This window comes from Trichechus manatus, unplaced genomic scaffold, assembly GCF_000243295.1.
Source record: "Trichechus manatus latirostris isolate Lorelei unplaced genomic scaffold, TriManLat1.0 scaffold00117, whole genome shotgun sequence".
Taxonomy (NCBI): Eukaryota; Metazoa; Chordata; class Mammalia; order Sirenia; family Trichechidae; genus Trichechus; species Trichechus manatus.
Window position 1 is genome coordinate 313,123 of NW_004444053.1, and position 17,934 is coordinate 331,056.

The 17,934-nt window shown below is 40.8% G+C and overlaps 1 long non-coding RNA gene across 1 annotated transcript; it reads right to left on the reverse strand.

Moving 5' to 3' along the window:
• Nucleotides 1-4,782: 4,782 nt before the first annotated feature.
• On the reverse strand, nucleotides 4,783-17,613 carry LOC111821957 (uncharacterized). Its single transcript, XR_002825259.1, has 3 exons — nucleotides 17,468-17,613; nucleotides 12,260-12,340; nucleotides 4,783-5,860 (listed from the first exon to the last, which is right to left on the reverse strand). It is a non-coding gene; the product is annotated as an uncharacterized LOC111821957 (long non-coding RNA).
• Between the last annotated feature and the right edge of the window lie 321 nt (nucleotides 17,614-17,934).

Genomic DNA, 17,934 nt, shown 5'->3' on the forward strand with positions numbered 1-17,934 from the left:
CCCAAACCCTAACCCTGATGGTAACCCTGGATCTAACACTGACCCTTACCTTAAACCTGGACTAACACTAAATCTAAACCTAACTCTAATCCTAGATATAACTCTAATTAAAACCTTAACCCTTATCTCTAACCCTAATCCCAGATCTAACCATAATCTTAACTCTATTTCTAGATCTAACCCTAACGAGAAACCTAAGCCTAATCTTAGATCTAACCATAACACTAATCCAAACCCTAAAGCTAAACTTAATCCTAGATGTAATCCTAATCAAAACACTAACCCTAACAATAACTCTAGATCTAACCCTAACCCTAATATTACCCATAACTGCAAACCCCTGATCCTAACACTAACCCTAACCCTAGATCTAACCCTAGCCGTAATCCTAGACCTAAAACTAAATCTAACCCTAACCTTGACCATAGACCTATCCCTAACCCTAACTCTAGATCTAACCCTAATCCTAACCCTGACCCTAGCCCTAACTCTAATTCTAAACCTAGCCTTAGATATAACCCCAACCCTAATGAATGGGAGCAAGGTGGTTCCTCAAAGTGAAATCAGGGTATTTTACCAAAAAAAGTGATGGCTGAGCAGGGAAAAAGCAACACATGTCCCCAACCAGGCAATACTTGAAACATCAAACTACTATTTCATTGTGGTATGGATTGAATTGCGTCCCTCAAAAATGTGTGTCAACTTGGCTAGGCCATGATTTCCAGTACTGTGTCTACCATTTTGTCATCTGATGTGATTTTCCTAGGTGTTGTAAATCCTATATGATGTTGATGAGGCAGGATTAGAGGCAGTTATGTTAATGAGGCAGGACTCAATCTACAAGATTAGGTTGTATCTTGAGTCAATGTCTTTTGACATATAAAAGACAAAGGTGAGCAGAGACACAAGAGGACCTCATGCCACAAAGAATGAAGAACCAGGAAGGGCACGCATCCTTTGGACCCAGGTCCCTGTGCTGAGAAGCTTCTAGACCAGGGGAAGATAGATCACAAGGACCTTCCCACAAAGCCAACAGAGACAGAAAGCCTTTCCCTGGAGTTGGCGCCCTGAATTCAGGCTTCTAGCCTACTAGGCTGTAAGAGAATAAATTTCTATGCGTTAAAGCCATCCATTTGTGGTATTTCTGTTATAACAGCACTAGATAACTAAGTCAGAACTGTTCCCTTCAAATTAAATTTTGTTTGACCCCCAACTAGTTCTAGTCAATTTTGTGCTCTCTAGACGAGATAAAATAGTATGAACAGAATGTCTCTATATGATATATGATCATGTGGCTAGATAAGCATCAAGCAAAATTCAAGTGCTAACTCAAATAAAACGGAATTAGTTTTCATACGCCACCAAAGAAAATCAGTCTCATTACTTTATGTAATAACATATTGCTGTGTCCAGAGCTAACCTGTAGTTCCATGAGGTCAGTGTCTATATCATTCTTCACTGTGCATGGAGCCTCAAACATGGTAGGTGCTCAATAAATATTTATTAAATAATGTATGATTCACTTGATTTCCGAGTTGGAATATAGTCATTGCTGCCCAACACCTTCCTTATCTGATAACAGATGCCTGAAATGTCATAATTAGCAACTGATTCCACTACCTTCAGTCTTCCTTCCCAAGTCAAAATGCAAATACTGCTGGGAGAGGTAACATTTTAAGCCTCTTTTATCATTCACGTAGGAGCCCTGGTGCCCCAGTGGTTAAGCGCTTGGCTGCTAACTGAAATGAGGGCAGTTCCAACCCACCAGCTGCTCCACAGGAGAAAGATGTGGCAGTTTGCTTCTGTAAAGATTACAGCCTTGGAAACCCAATGTGGCAAATCTATTCTGTCCTATAGGATTACTATGAGGCGGAATCAACTCGATGGCAGTGGGCTTGGTTTAGGTTTGGTTTGTCATTCACACTTTCGTGTGAGTTGGTTCTTTGGACCCTTCCCAGGGGAGGATGAGAAACAAGAGCAAAGTACACCAAAGACAAACTTTTACACCTTCCCAATCATGCTCACAGTAACCCAGGCTCATATTGAGTCCAGTGACCATCCTGACAAGAAGTGGATGATTAGAAGGGACCATTATTCCAGTTCTGCCCTCAAATTCAAAGAGAACTGTGAGAATTCGAGAGAGGACCCACTGTGATTGGATGGGGCAGGAAACTGTTTGTTTGAGACTCCTCAGAGGAGAAGGACATAACAAATGTGCTATATGCCTCACAGTGAAAACAGAGCCAAAGGGTAAAACCACCCACCTCAAAAACAAGAGCAAAGGAACTTCTTACTCCTCCTAATCTTGAAAAATTATGGGGCTGCTTCTCCAGGGAAGCTGGGACACCCTGGTTTGGAGAGCCAGGGAGATGCCATGAGGGAAACAGGATGTAGAAGGAGGAGGTTGAGACAGCCTAGGATATTCCCCCCAGGAACTCCTGTTAAGTAGTGACTCTTACTTTATGACACAGTTTTACATAGAAATTTGAGAAAATTACTCAAATTTGGGAAAACTTGTAAGGTCAGTTATCAACCTTATCAACTGCTACCATTTTAAGGAATGAGTGAACTGAACTGCACTTCAACCAGCATTCAGAAATAAGAGTCTAGAATGATTATGTGGTTGGTACTCAAAAAATGGGTATTACCAAGGTGCAAATACTCCCGTCTAAGAAAGATAATGACATCTTCAAGCAGTAGGAACTCCAGCACCAGTGTCGCTACTGCTTGACTATCTAAGGGACCCACAGGTGCTGGATAGTGCCATTGCACATCCCCCTTCATGGCTGCATCTGGCCTCTCAGGAATGATAGTTAATGGTCTTGTTGACAACCTCAGAAAGCAGATGCAATGGGAAAGCACAAAAGGGCCTGCTTTGCTTTGCCTCTGATTCTGTATCTTTTTGCTCTACCAAGCACAAGGAAACATACCTTTCAGAATCCTGTTTTCTCTGTGATTTAAAAATGTTAGTCTTATTTTTTCTCATTATGAAAGCATTAAATATTTGTTTTTTAAAAATTTGAGGGGACAACACAATCAAATACTTTGAAAGAGAGAGTAGCAGGGATGGGGGGTCTGGAGACCACGCTTTCAGGAGACATCTAGGTCAACTGGCATAACAAAGCTTATTAAGAATATGTTCTGCATTGTACTTTGGTGAGTGGCATCTGGGGTCTTAAAAGCTTGCAAGCGACCATCTAAGATGCATCAATTGGTCCCAACCACTTGGAGTAAAGGAGAACAAACACCAAAGACACAAGGAAAGTATTAGCCCAAGAGGCAGAATGGGCCACATAAACCAGAGACTTCATCAGCCTGAGACCAGAAGAACTAGATGGTGCCCAGCTACCACCAATGAACGTCCTGACAGGGAACACAACAGAGGGTCCCTGATGGAGCAGCAGAAGAATAGGATACAGAACTCAAATTCTAGTAAGAAGACCAGACTTAATGGTCTGACTGAGACTGGAGGCGCCCCAGGAAGCATGGCCCCTGGATTCTCTATCAGCCCAGAACTAAAACAATTTCCAAGGCCAACTCTTCAGACAGGGATTGGACTGGACTGTGGGCCATAAAGTGATACTCGTGAAGAATGTGCCTCTTAGTCAAGAGACCAAAGTGGCAGCTTCTGTCCAGAGGTGAGATGGGAAGGCATAGAGTTAGGAGCTGGTTGAATTTTCATAGGGAATCAGGGGCAGAGGGGAGGAGTGTGCTGTTGCAGAATGGGGTGAGCAGATGGGGTCTCATAACAATGTATGTAAAAAAAAAAAAAAGCCAGCACAACTTGTACAAGGAAAGGTCATGGAAGCCCCACGGACACATCCAAACTCGCTGAGGGGCTGAATTGCCGGGCGGAGGGCTGTGGGGACCACGGTCTCGGGGAACATCTAGCTCAATTGGCATAACACAGCTTATAAAGACAATGCTCTACATTCTACCTTAGTGAGTAGTGTCTGGGGTCTTAAAAGCCTGTGAGCGGCCATCTAAGATACTCCACTGGTCTCATCCCTTCGGGAGCGAGGGAGAATGAAGAGAACAGGATACAAGGAAAAGATTAGTCCGAAGGACTAACTACAGCTACCAAGGCCTCCACCGGAATGAGTCCAGTACAGCTAGATGGTACCCGGCTACCACCACTGACTGTTCTGACCAGGATCACAACACAGGGTTCTGGACAGAGCTGGAGAAGGATGTAGAGCATAATTCTAACTCACAAAAAAAAAAGACCAGATTTACTGGCCTAAAGGAGACTGGAGAAACCTCAAGAGTATGGCCCCCAGACACCCTTATAGCTCAGTGGTGAAGTTATCTCTGAGGTTCACCGTTCAGCCTGGGAGTGGACAGCCCCGTAAAACCAAATGAGACTAACGAGGTACAGCAGTCCAGTGACAAGGGCCAGAAGGCAGAAGGGGACAAGGAAGCTGGTGATAGGGAACCCAAGGTTGAGTAAGGATATTGTTGATGTGTTGTGAGATTGTTAATCATTGTCATTGGGCAACGTTTGTAGTAACTGTTAAATGAGAAACTATTTTGTTCTGTAAGCCTTCACCTTAAGTGAGAATAACAGCACAATTGGAAGAGTGCAGTCAGTGTCACTGAACTGCGCATGTAGAAATTTTTGAAATGGTGTATCTTTGGCTATGTGTATTTTCACCAAAGGAAAAGGTTGAGAAGTTAGAGGGTTGACATGTTGTGGGGTTGTTAACCAACGTCATAAAACAATATGTGTACTACTGTTTCGTGAGAAACTATTTGTTCTGTAAGCCTTCACCTGAAGTACAATAAAAAAAAAATTTTTGTAGGGGAGATGAACTTGAAATATAAACTTCATTTAATTACAAAAATTAAAAAAATGGAAAAAAATTTGAGGGGAAAAATTTAAGAAGTAAATAAATTTTATTCATATCATAATTCCATTTTCCAGAGATAACCAGTGTTAATATTTTATAGATATTCTGCTAGTTTCTTAAGCATGTATATATGTTTTGTTTTAATTCTTAGTTGTTACAAAATTGGGATCTTACTATATCCAATTTTGCATCCTTCTTTGTAACAAACTATCATGAGCATGTCTTCATAAAAAATGATAATTCTGATCATGAAAACTACACACTTTTGCCCTCTTAACACAATAACATTCAAGACAAGATTAGTTATGTATAAAAAATAAGGATAGTAAGATTCTCCAGTGGAAGTGAAAGTGTTCTAGTGAAAACTAGTTCTTTTCAGAATCTACATCATAGATTCATATCACTTCTATGATTTCATGCACTCTCAACACTTCAAACAAGTGAAAACTTTGGAATGAGAAATGCAATGGCTGAGGCAGCTCTAAGATCTCATTAATGGTGATTCAGTGAAGGGATTCTAAACTTTAGAGAGAGATGCAAGATAAACTTCAGGAAAAAGATCATTGAGGAAAACCAGAAAAATGTTTTTAGTAAAAAATAGCTGAAGCTATTTTAGGATCAGCCCTGGGTACTGCAAACAACTAACATACTCGGCTGCTAACCACGAGGCTGGAAGAGTGCATCCATAGGTGCCTAGAAAGAAAGGTCTGGCAATCTACTTCTGAAAAATAAGCCATTGAAAACCCTGTGGAGCACAGTTCTACTCTGATGCACATAGGGTCACCATGAGTCAGAGTACACTCGATGGCAACTGGAAAATTGAAGGTTATTCGAGTCTGGAAAAGACAAATTTTCAATTAGATCCAAATTTCTGTTTGAATAGGGCAAGGCTTTCAGTAAGCGAAGCAAACTTACCCAACACGACAACTGCAGGGACCTGTGAGTTAATCAGTGCATAATCCCACAAGCAACAATCAAGGCTCACTCAGTACATCATCATGAGGCCAGTCCTGTGTGCCAAGTGGGAAAGGAAATTCCTTTGAATGGCTGACCCATGTAATTACATTGTATTTTTATTTTTTTGTTGTACTTTAGATTAAGGTTTACAAAACAAACTAGTTTCTCATTAAAGAGTTAGTACACATATTGTTTTCTGACATTGGTTAACAACCCCACAACATGTCAACACTCTCCCTTCTCGACTTTGGGTTCCCTATTACAAGCTTTCTTCTCCCCTCCTGCCTTCTAGTCCTTGTCCATTGGCTGTTATCCCCCTTTAGTCTTGTTTTGTTTTATGGGCCTGTCTAATGTTTGGCTGAAGGGTGAACCTCGGGAGTGACTTCATTATTGAGCTAAAAGAGTGTCCAGGGGCCATACTCTTGGTGTTTCTCCAGTCTCTGTCAGCCCAGTAAGTTTGGTCTTTTTTTGTGAGTTAGAATTTTGTTCTACATTTTTCTCCAGCTCTGTCCAGGACCCTCTGTTGTGATTCTTGGTGGTAGTAGCCAGGCACCATCTAGTTGTACTGGACTCAGTCTGGTGGAGGCCATGGTAGATGTGGTCCATTAGTCCTTTGGACTAATCTTTCTCTTGTGTCTTTAGTTTTCTTCATTCAGCCTTGCTCCCGAAGGGGTGAGACCAGTGGAGTATCTTAGATGGCCGCTCACAGGCTTTTAAGACCCCAGATGCTACTAACCAAAGTAGAATGTAGACTATTTTCTTTATAAAGTATCTTATGCCAACTGAACTAGATGTTCCCCGATACCATGGTCCCCACAGCCCTCAGCCCAGCAATTCAGGAGTTTGGATGTGTCTATGGAGCTCCCATGACCTTGCTTTGTACAAGTTGTGCTGGCTTCCTCAGTATTGCGTACTGTCTTATCCTTCACCAAAGTTACCACTTATCTATTGTCTATATAGTGTTTTTCCATCCCCATCCCTCCCCTCCCTTGTAACCATAAAAGATTGTTTGTTTTTGTGTGTAAACATTTTCATGAGTTTTTCAAGTAGTGGTCTCATAAAATATTTGTCCTTTGTGATCGACTTATTTCACTCAGAATAACGCCCTCCAGATTCATCCATGTTATGAGATGTTTTGCAGATTCATCATTGTTCTTTACTGTTGCGTAATACTCCATTATGTGTATGTACCATAGTTGGTTTATCCATTCATCTGTTGACGGGCATCTAGGTTGTTTCCATCTTTTTGCTATTGTGAACAATGCTGCAATGAACATGGGTGTGCATATGTCTATTCGTGTGATGACTGTTATTTCTCTAGAATATATTCCTAGAAGTGGGATTGCTGGATCATATGGTAAATCTATTTCTAGCTTTCTAAGGAAACACCACATCCTTTTCCAAAATGGTTGTATCATTTTGCATTCCCACCAGCAGTGCATAAGACTTCCCATCTCCCTGTAGCCTCTCCAACATTTGTGATTTCCTGTTATTTTGATTCGTGCCAGTAATGCCAGGGTGAAATGGGATCTCACTGTGGTGTTGATTTGCATTTCTCTACTGGCTAGTGATCTTGAGCATTTCCTCATGTGTCTGTTGGCCACTTGAATGTCTTCCTTGGTGAAGCGTCTGTTCATTTCCTTTGCCCATTTTTTAATAGGATTATTTGTCTTTTTGTTGTACAGGTGTTGGGTTTTCTTGTACATAAGATTAGAACTTTGTCTACTTGTACTGTCCAAAAATTTTTTCCAGTCTGTAGGTTCTCTTTTTACTCTTTTGGTGAAGTCTTTTGAAGAGCATAGGTGTTTGAATTTTAGAAGATTCCAGTTATCTAGCTTATCTTCTGGAGTTTGTGTGTTAATGGTTATGGTTTGTATCCTGTTAATGCCGTGTATTAAGGCCTGTAGCGTTGGTCCTATTTTTTCTTCTATGAACTTTATAGGTTTTGACTTTATATTTAGGTCTTTGATCCATTTTGAAATTAGTTTTTGTATATGGTGTGAGGTATGGGTCCTGTTTCATTTTTTTGCAGATGGACATTCAGTTTTGCCAGCACATTTGTTAAAAAGACTGTCTGTTCCCCATTTGATGGACTTTGGGCCCTTGTTGAAGATCAGGCGAATATAGGTGGATGGATTTACACTTGGCTTCTCAATTCTGTTCCATTGGTCAATATACCTGTTATTGTAGCAGTACCAGGCTGTTTTGACTACCGCAGCTGTATAGTAGGTTCTGAGATCAGGTAGTACGAGTCCTCCTGCTTTATTCTTCTTATTCAATTGTGCTTTACTTAACCGGGGATTCTTCCTTTTCCATATAAAGTTAATGATTAGTTTTTCCATCTCTTTAAAGAATGTCATTGGTATTTGGATTGGGATTGCACTGTATTTGTATATTGCTTTGGGTAGAATTGTCATTTTCACAATGTTGAGTCTAGCTATCTGTGAGCATGGTATGTTTTTCCATTTATGTAGATCTCTTTTAGTTTCTTGCAATAGTGTTTTGTAGTTTTCTTTGTAGAGGTCTTTTACATCCCTGGTTAGATGTATTCCTAAGTATTTTACTTTTTTAGGATTTATTATAAATGGTATTGTTCTCCTGATTCCTTTTTCATCATTGTCTTTGTGTATAGGAATCCAACTGATTTTCGTATGTTTACCTTGTATCCTGCTACTCTGCTGAGTCTTTCTGTTAGTTCCAGTAGTTTTCTCGTGAAGTCTTCTGGGTTTTCTATGTATAGTATCATATCACCCGCAAATAGGGACAGTTTAACTTCTTCATTACTGATTTGGATACCCTTTATTTCTTCTTCTTGCCTTATTGCTCTAGCTAGGAATTCCAGCACAATGTTAAGTAAGTGTGGTGATAAAGGGCATCCTTGTCTTGTTCCTGTTCTCAAGGGGAATGTTTTCAGCCTCTCTCCATCAAGAATGTTGTTGTCCATTGGTTTTGCATAGATGCCCTTTATTATGCTGAGAAATATTCCTTCTATACTTATTTTATTGAGAGTTTTTATCAGGAGTGGGTGTTGGAATTTGTCGAATGCCTTCTCTGCATCAATTGAGATGATCATGTGATTATTTTCTTTCCTTTTATTTATGTGATAGATCACGTAGATTGATTTTCTAATGTTGCTACCATCCTTGCATACCTGGTACGTGTCCCACTTGGTCGTGGTGTATTATTTTTTTGATATGATGCTGAATTCTATTGACTAGAATTTTGTTGAGAATTTTTGCATCTATATTCATGAGAGATACTGGTCTGTAATTTTCCTTTTTTGTGGTGTCTTTGCCTGGTTTTGGTATCAGGGTTATGCTGGTGTCACACAATGAATTTGGAAGTGTCACTTCCTTTTCTGTGTTCTGAAATAGTTTGAGTAGTACTGGTGTAAGCTCTTTTCTGAACGTTTTGCAGAACTCTCCAGTGGAGCCATCTGGGCTATGGATTTTTTTGTTGGAAGTTTTGTTTTTTTTTTTAATTACCTTTTCAATCTCTTCTCTTGTTATGGGTCTGTTCAGATTTTCAACATCACTTTGTGTTAGTTTGGGTAGGTAGTGCGTTTCTGGAAATTTATCCATTTCCTCTAGGTTTTCAAATTTGTGGGAGTATAGTTTTTCATAATACTCTGTTATGATCCTTTTTATTTCAGTTGGGTCTGTTGTAATGTCCCCCATTTCATTTCTTATTTGGGTTATTTGCGTCCTCTCCTGTTTTTTCTTTTGTCAGTTTGGCCAGTGGTTTGTCGATCCTTTCCAAGAACCAACTTTTGGTTTTGTTGATTCTTTCTATTGTTTTTCGGTTCTCCATTTCATTTATTTCTGCTCTAATTTTTATTATCTCCTTTCTTCTGGTGGCTGTGGGCTTTTTTTGCTGTTCTCTTTCTATTCAAGTTGTGTAGCTAATATTTTTAATTTGTCCTTTTCTTCTTTTTTGATGTCTGCATCTATTGCTATAAATTGTCCTCTGAGGACTCCCTTCGCTGTGTCCCAAAGGTTTTGGTATGATGTGTTTTCATTCTCATTTGACTCTAGGAATTTTTTAATCCCATGTCTGATTTCTTCTATTACCCAATGGTTTTTAAGCAGGGTGTTATTCAGTCTCCATGTAATTGATTTTTTTTCCTTGCTCTTCCTGTTGTTAATTTCTACCTTGATGGCACTGCAGTCAGATACTTTCTATTATCTCAGTGTTTTGGATTTTGTTGAGGGTTGCTCTGTGGCCTAAGATGTGGTCTGTTCTGGAGAATGTTCCATGTGTGTTGGAAAAGAAAAGCGTACTGTGCAGCTGTTGGGTGGAGTGTTTTATATACATCTATGAGGTCAAGTTGGCTGATTGTGTCCTTTAGCTCTTCTGTATCTTTATTGAGTTTCTTTCTAGATGTTCACCAAGAGTGATGTGTTGAAGTCTCCTACTATTATTGTGGAACTGTCAATTTCTCTTTTCAGTGTTGTTAGAGTTTGTCTTATGTATTTTGGAGCCCTGTCATTGGGTGCGTAGATGTTTATTATGGTTATGTCTTCATGATGGATCGTCCCCTTAATCATTATATAGTGCCCTTCTTTGTCTTTCATGGTAGATTTTGTTTTAAAGTCTATTTTATCTGAGATTAATATTGCCACTCCTGCTCTTTTTTGGTAGCTGTTGGCTTGATATATTTTTTTCCATTCTTTGATTTTTAATAAATTTATGTCTTTGTTTCTAAGGTGTGTCTCTTTTAGACAGCATATTGATGGATCATGTTTTTTTATCCATACTGTCACTGTCTGTCTCTTTATGGGTGCTTTTAGGCCATTTACATTCAGTGTAATTATTGTTATGTGTGAGTTTACTGCTGTCATTTTGTAGTGCTTTTTTTTGTGTGTGTGTGTGGTGCTGACATTTTCTTTGTTCCTCTTACTCTCATGTGCTGAATTCATTTGTGGATTTTTTTTTTTTCATTTCTTTTGGTTTTGTAGATTTTGTTTTTACTGAGACTTTATGTTTTTCTTCTTTATTTTGATGAGTAGGTTTGTTAACTTTTTTTGTGTTTACCTTGAAATTTACCCTTATCTTCCTAGGTTTGAACCAGTCTATTATTACTTAGTATTGCCTTGCCTTCCTCTCCATTAGAAAGTTCTATACTTACACTGTTCATTTCCTCTTTTATTGTTAGAATGTTGTTGTCATTTACAGATTAACCTCTCTGGTTCCGTGTGGAATTCTTTCGGTTTTGGATAGTCCTTGAGAGTTCATTTCCCTAGGTCAGTATCTGGCTGGTACAATCTTGTGTCCTAGGTTCAGGCTGTAGTCTGATGTTGTTTGTTCTCAGACCAAAGGACTCCCTTCTTGTAAATTTGGTTTGGTTTTTATATATTCTCTTAATTTCTGTTTATCTAGAAATGTCCTATTTAATGGACATTTAATGTCATATTTAAATGAGAGTTTTGCAAGACACATTATTCTTGGTTGGTAATTTTTTTTCTTTCAAGGTTTTATATATGTCATCCCATTGCCTTCTTGCCTGCATGGTTTCTGTCAAATAATCATAGCTTTTCTTATTGTTTCTCCTCTGTATGTGACTTTTCATTTTGCTCAAACTGCTGTCATGATTCTTTGTCTTTGGTTTTAGCAAGTGTGATTATCATATGCTTTGGTGATTTTCTTTTGGGGTCTCTCCTGTATGGGGTTTGTTGAGCTTCTTGGATGGTCAGCTTTTCATCTTTCATGATATTAAGGCTTTCCCGTACTCCCTGTGTGCCAATTTCCGACAGAAGTCCAAGATAGTGAATCTATGCTGCATTAGCTGATATGGGACCTCTGCATGTTATCTCTCCTCACTCTCTGTTCTCTGTCAGTTTCTTATTCCATTTGATGCTTGGCTGAGTTCTTTATTTCTTCATTTGATGCTTAGGGTTCCAGCACTCATGTTTATCTCTGTTTCACTTAGTTTTTCAGGTCTTTGCTGTGGATGGATGGCATGGTGTTTCTGTTTATAGTGCCATGTTGGCACTTAAATTGTATTCTTATTTCTAAGAAGTGATCATTCCAAGCCAGAGGAAGGAGATATCTGTACTGTTTGAGTCTAAATTGGGTCAGATCATGAGTTATAAAATAGCTGCTAATCTCTCAGTCTAAGTGTTTTCAAAGGCCTTCACAGTTTCAAGGCATCCACCATAACATCACTCTAGAGTTATTCTAATTGTCTCCTAATAGACTAATCTTTCTCTGATTTTAATCTTCTCCCTCTCATGCACCTCACCCCAAGTTAAAGCTTGTTCTCAAAAATACTTTTAACGTTACTACCATTCTCAAAAGCCTTGATGCCAACAAATCCCTTAAATTGAATAAAAGATAGAAGGAAGGATGTCAAAATTCTCTAACAGCCAGTCATGGGTGTCTTCCACACTAATAAACATCTCACTTGCTAACCAGCCAAGCCAGACTCATTCTCAGGCCCCTCAAGTTCTTACCTTTAAATCCTGCCATGGAACTGTATTGAGAGCCATAAAAGTGTTCATCCTCTCTGATCATGCCAGTTCTGAGAGGATGCCCTAAGGAAATAATCCAAAACATGGAAAAAGTATAAGTACAGATGGATTAATAAACCAGAATTTGTATCAGTGAAATATTGGATGCTACTTATTTATCATACAGTGGAAGAATAATCAAGAAAATCATGACATATTATCTTGATGGAACAGTAGAAAGCAATTACAATCAACTTAAAGGGGTTGCAAAGCAGGCTCAGGAAATTATAAACAACAACGAACAACAAAAAACCTTGAGAGTGGATGTCTGGCAAAGGTAGGAAAGGTCTCTTCCTTTCCATGACACCATGTTAAGTTGAGAGAATATATAAGCACCCAGGAGTGAGCTACAGCTCAGGCAGGCAGAATGAGCCCTAGCAAAGGCACAGTAAATGAATAATTTCTTTTATAAAGATCAGCACAAAGCTGGTTCCTATGAGACGGAGGGTAAAGACTTCCCAAATAAGCAACTTTTCCAAGCTTCTGTACCACTCGATCATCTCTAACATAAACTACTCCCTCTTCCCTCAGCACTCTCCCTCCAATCTTTGGGTTCCCTAATTCACTGCAACATCTCACAGAACTCACTAATCATATAAAGGAAATGGCTCATGAGGTTGTGGAGGCTGGCAAGTCCCAAATTTATGGGTCAGGCGTAGGCTTTTCTTGACCCACATGGCTTCAGGGGCTAATGAACACAAACTGGCAGCTCAGACCACAAGATGCTGGCTCACAAGGCTGTGGAAAGTGGCAAATCAGGTCAGACGATAGGCTGCCAGCCCACAGGGCTGTGGAGACTGGAGAATCCCAGAATCAGCAGGTCAGACAACATGCCTCTGGTTCAAGTCCCAAGAACCGGCGGTCAACTAATCATGAACCGGACATGGGATCCAGATGCAGGGAGAGAGAGCCCCGCCAGGACACACACATATATACCTTGGATGCAGGCTGCACCGGAGGGAAGGGTGTAACTTGAGTAAGGGTGGGACTGAGTCACGCCCTCCTACAAGGCTTCGACTCAAGACACACCCTACACCAATCCTGCCTCATCAACATGTAAAGGTCAGGATCCACAACACATAAAATGGAGGACAACCATACAATACTAAGAATCATGGCCTGGCCAAGTTGACATATAACCCCAACCATCACAGGTTCCATATGCCTTATTTACATAGTCCCACTCAATCATTGTGAGTCACCAAGATCATGGCTAGAAGGGCCATATTAAGTATTCATTATACCTCAACAGTGTCAGACTCAAACAAGAAACAATTCTCAGAATATGAGGACATCTTAAAATAACAACTTGATAATGGAAATCCAGTCAACCAAGAGTTTAGTAGAAATCAAGAACTCAGGGATGGAGAAGCATGGTAAAAGGCTGGTGGTGAGCACTGAATCCATTTAAATATAAGACCATGGTTAGATGTAAATGTCCCAAGCCCTGGCAAAGTAAAAATACCATAATAAGAACAACAGAAACAGTGAGTTACAAGTGTATTAGTTTCCTAATGCTGCTATAACAAATGACCACAAACCTAGCAGCTAAAATAATACAGATGTATTCTCTTACAGTTCTGGGCATCAGAAGTCTGAAATCAAGCCTTAAAAAATCCAACCAAAGACATTGCCTTCAAATTGATGCCAACTCATAGAAACCCTATAGGACAGAGTAGAACTGCCCCATAGGGCTTCCAAGGCTATAATCTTTATGGAAGTAGACTGCCACATCTTTCTCTCATGGATTGGCTGATAGATTTGAACCACCAACCTTTTGGTTAGTAGCCAAAGGCTTTAACTACTGTACCACCAAAACCCAAGCCAAACCCGTTGTCATCCAGTTGATTCCAACTCATAGCAACCCTATAGCTCTTTAAATTGGGCCATACAGGGATAAAATCAAGGTGTTAGCATGGCTGGTTACATCCTTGCCTTTTCCAGCTTGTTCAGCCTGTGTGAGTTCCTTGGCTCCTGACCCTGTTCCAGCCAGAAATTGCATCACTCTAGTTGTCACATCTCCTTCTCTGGCTGACTCTCCTGCCTCCCTCTTATAAGGACCTCTGATAAGCAAATCATCTGAGAAACTAGACTCTATCAAGAAGAACGGGGCATCAAGATCGGAGGAAGATGCATTAACAACCTGCTTATCAAAAGTGAAAAGGACTTGAAGCACTTACTGATGAAGATCAAAGACCACAGCCTTCAGAATAGATTACACCTCAACATTAAGAAAACAAAAATGTTCACTACCGGACCAATAAGTAACATCATGACAAATGGAGAAAAGATTGAAGTTGTCAAGGATTTCATTTTACTTGTATCCACAATCAACAGCCATGGAAGCAGCAGTCAAGAAATCAAAAGACACATTGCATTGAGCAAATCAGCTGCAAAAGACCTCTTTAAAGTGTTCAAAAGCAAAGATATCACTTTGAGGACTAAGGCGCTCCTGACCCAAGCATGGTGTTTTCAATTGCCCCATAGGCATGTGAAAGCTGGACAATGAATAAGGAAGACTGAAAAAGAATTGATGCCTTTGAATTATGGTGTTGGGGAAGAATATTGAATATACCATGGACTGCCAAAAGAACGAACAAATCTGTCTCAGAAGAAGTACAACTAGGATGCTCTTAGAAGCAAGGATGGCAAGACTTCATCTTACATAGTTTAGACATGTTATCAGCAGGGATCAGTCCCTGGAGAAGGACTTCATGCTTGGTAAAGTAGAGGGACAGTGAAAAAGAGGAACACCCTCGACGAGGTGGTCTGACACATGGCTGCAACAATGGGCTCAAGCATAACAATGATTATGAGGATGGCACAGGACCGAGCAGTGTTTCGTTCTGTAGTACATGGGGGCGCTATGGATCGGAGCCACCAACAGCACCTAACAACAACAACAATCTCCCCATCTCAAGATCCTCAATTTAATTGCATTTGTAGAGTCCCTTTTGTCATGTAAAGTAATATTCACTGACTTGAGTCTAGGAGGCGACACCTTTTACCAAACCAAAAACAGTGACCCTATAGGACAGGGTAGAACTGCCCCATAAGGTTTCCAAGGCTGTAAACTTTATGGAAGTAGACTGCCACATCTCTCTCCGAGTTGCAGCTGGTAAGTTCAAATTGCTGACCTTTCCGTTAGTAGCTGAGCACTTAACCACTGTGCCACCAGGGCTCCTGGTGAACACCTTTTAGGAGACCATTATTCAGCCAACCACAGGGGCAAAGAGAAGGGATCAAATAACTCATCCCAAACTGAAACAAATTTTAAAAACCCATAATGGCTCTAACCTCTAAATAATTTCTTTATGTAACTTCAAAGATATTTTAGAAATAAATTTTACTTCATTTTCTTCTTCTTATATTACATTCAAGTAAAAATTACATTGAAGCTTTGTGATGGTTAATTTTATGTGTCAACTTGGCTAGGTTATGGTGCCCAGTTGTTTGGAAAAACACTAGTTGCTGTTATAAAGTAATTGCATGTGATTAAATCAGTTGGTCTCAAGTAAAGCAGATTACCTTCCATAACGTGGGCAGGCTTCAATCAATCAGTTGAAGACCTTAAGAGCGAAAAGAGTTTCCCTAGGGTGTATTCTGTCTCTAAATTATAAACACACATTATGCCAGAACAACCTCACTCTTTACTTATCTCCTAGCCTCCTGACCTACAGATTTTGGGAGGAAAGCCGGCAGGATCTCCAGCCTCTCACTGACCTACAGATTTTGGACTTGGCCAGCCCACCACAATCATGGGAGCCAATTTCTTGAAGTAAATCTTTATATATATACACACACACATACTTATTTTAAAAGTCACTTGTACAGTATGATCTCATTCTTATTCCGTACTGACATTGTATCTCTATCCAGTTTCTACTCAGAGAGAGATGTCTGGAATTATGTTCACTATATTTCAACCTTCATTATTTGTAGATTCTGGGTTTTGGGTGATTCATGGTTTGTTCTTTCCCTTTCTGTATTATCTGAATTTTTAATAAGTGTACGTAATTTTTATAAAAACAGTAAAGTCTTATAAAAAAAACTATGCTAGAAAATATGCAGTTGGAGAAAGCTGGAAGGAAATACTCGAGTAATAACACTGGTTTTGTTAGAGCTGTTTTTTTTCTTTTTCTGGTTTCCAAATTTTCTGAAACGTGATTAAAAATGTTTACTAATTTTAAAAATGATTTTTTTTGCCCAGAGAGAACCTCTGCAGGGGCAATTCATTGATCCCCAAATTTTCTCACCTTTACTCCTCATCACACTTTCCCATCCTCACTTCTTAAAATAAAACTATAGCTTTCTCTCATCCGTGTCCCCCAAATGTCCCCTTGCTCCAGGGATCTGAAAGGCTCTGGGATCGCTCTACATTATCAGAATTGATTATAAAAAGGTTTTTCAGTTTTTGCTCTTTGTTTTCACTGGTATTTCCCTTGTTACACTTCCCAAGGGCATAGGATCTGGTCCTGACCTCTGTCCTTGAGTGGCGACCCAAATGCCCAGTGGCAACAACAGGAAGGGACGAGCAGGGAAGCTGGTGCAAGCACGGAGCTTTCGGGCAAAAGGTGAAAGGACAAAAATAAAAAACAAAAAACCTGGACCCTCGGAGGACAGTCTGAGCAGGTTACGAACAAGTGGACTCCATTTACCCTGAATTGAAAGTAGCCTAAGCACTGAAAAGGGTTTCAGAAATGAGATGCCTCTGCAAGGGACCTAAGGGAGCGGGAAACCCTGAACTCAGAATCGGCTCAGCAGGGCAGAAAGGCCTGAGGATGAGTGCGGATCTTTGCCGGGCCTAGGGGGCGGCAGGGCGAAGCTCCCGCCACTGAGCACCGCCTTCGTCCCTCCTCCAAGCTATCCAGGTACCCAACTCTCCCTCCGAGTCCTTCTCAATCTTCCCCCGTCCGTTCGCCCCACTTTCCAAGAGTTTCCTATACTGGCGCCACAACTATTAGGCATCAATTTCCTCATCTGCAAGTGGGGATAACGGTAAATAAGTGATAGCTTATAGTGAACGTTCGAAAAAAGTTAGCTGCTAATATTCTCTCCTGAGTTTTTTTCCCCCCATCACTCCTTTCTGCTCCAGAATAAGGTCAATTTCCTTCTCTCGCCTGCTCTTCCCTTTATTCACCGATTACTCACAAAGCAATACAGTTGGCGGGGAGGATGAGGACTTGGGGCCGGTGGCCGGGATTTAAGTGCACTTATGGTGACCCGAGCGCACGGCGGTGAGAGCTCCCAGGAAGGAGTGAAAACTTGCCGCAGGAAGACACTGGGTATTAGGCCCTAGGCAGAGTCCGGCGCGTCGGGAGTGGCCTTGGTCCGCGCGCTCCTCAGCCCGGCTCCTGGCGCGCGTCTCTTGACTGCCCCGCGGTCACCGCGGGATGGAATGGCGAGGGACGACGTCTGCATCCAGGGAGGCGGCTTCTGAGTTGTGTGCGAGCGGCCGCAAAACCAAGACGGTGGAGCCCGGACGTCGGGGGGGCGCGGTGATATGATCAGCGCCGCTTTGCAAAACGCGCCTGTATTCCTACTCCTCTTCCGGACTCCTCTGCACCGCCCGGAAGGCTCTAGATTCGAAACGACGTAGTAGTAAGCCAGGAAACGCG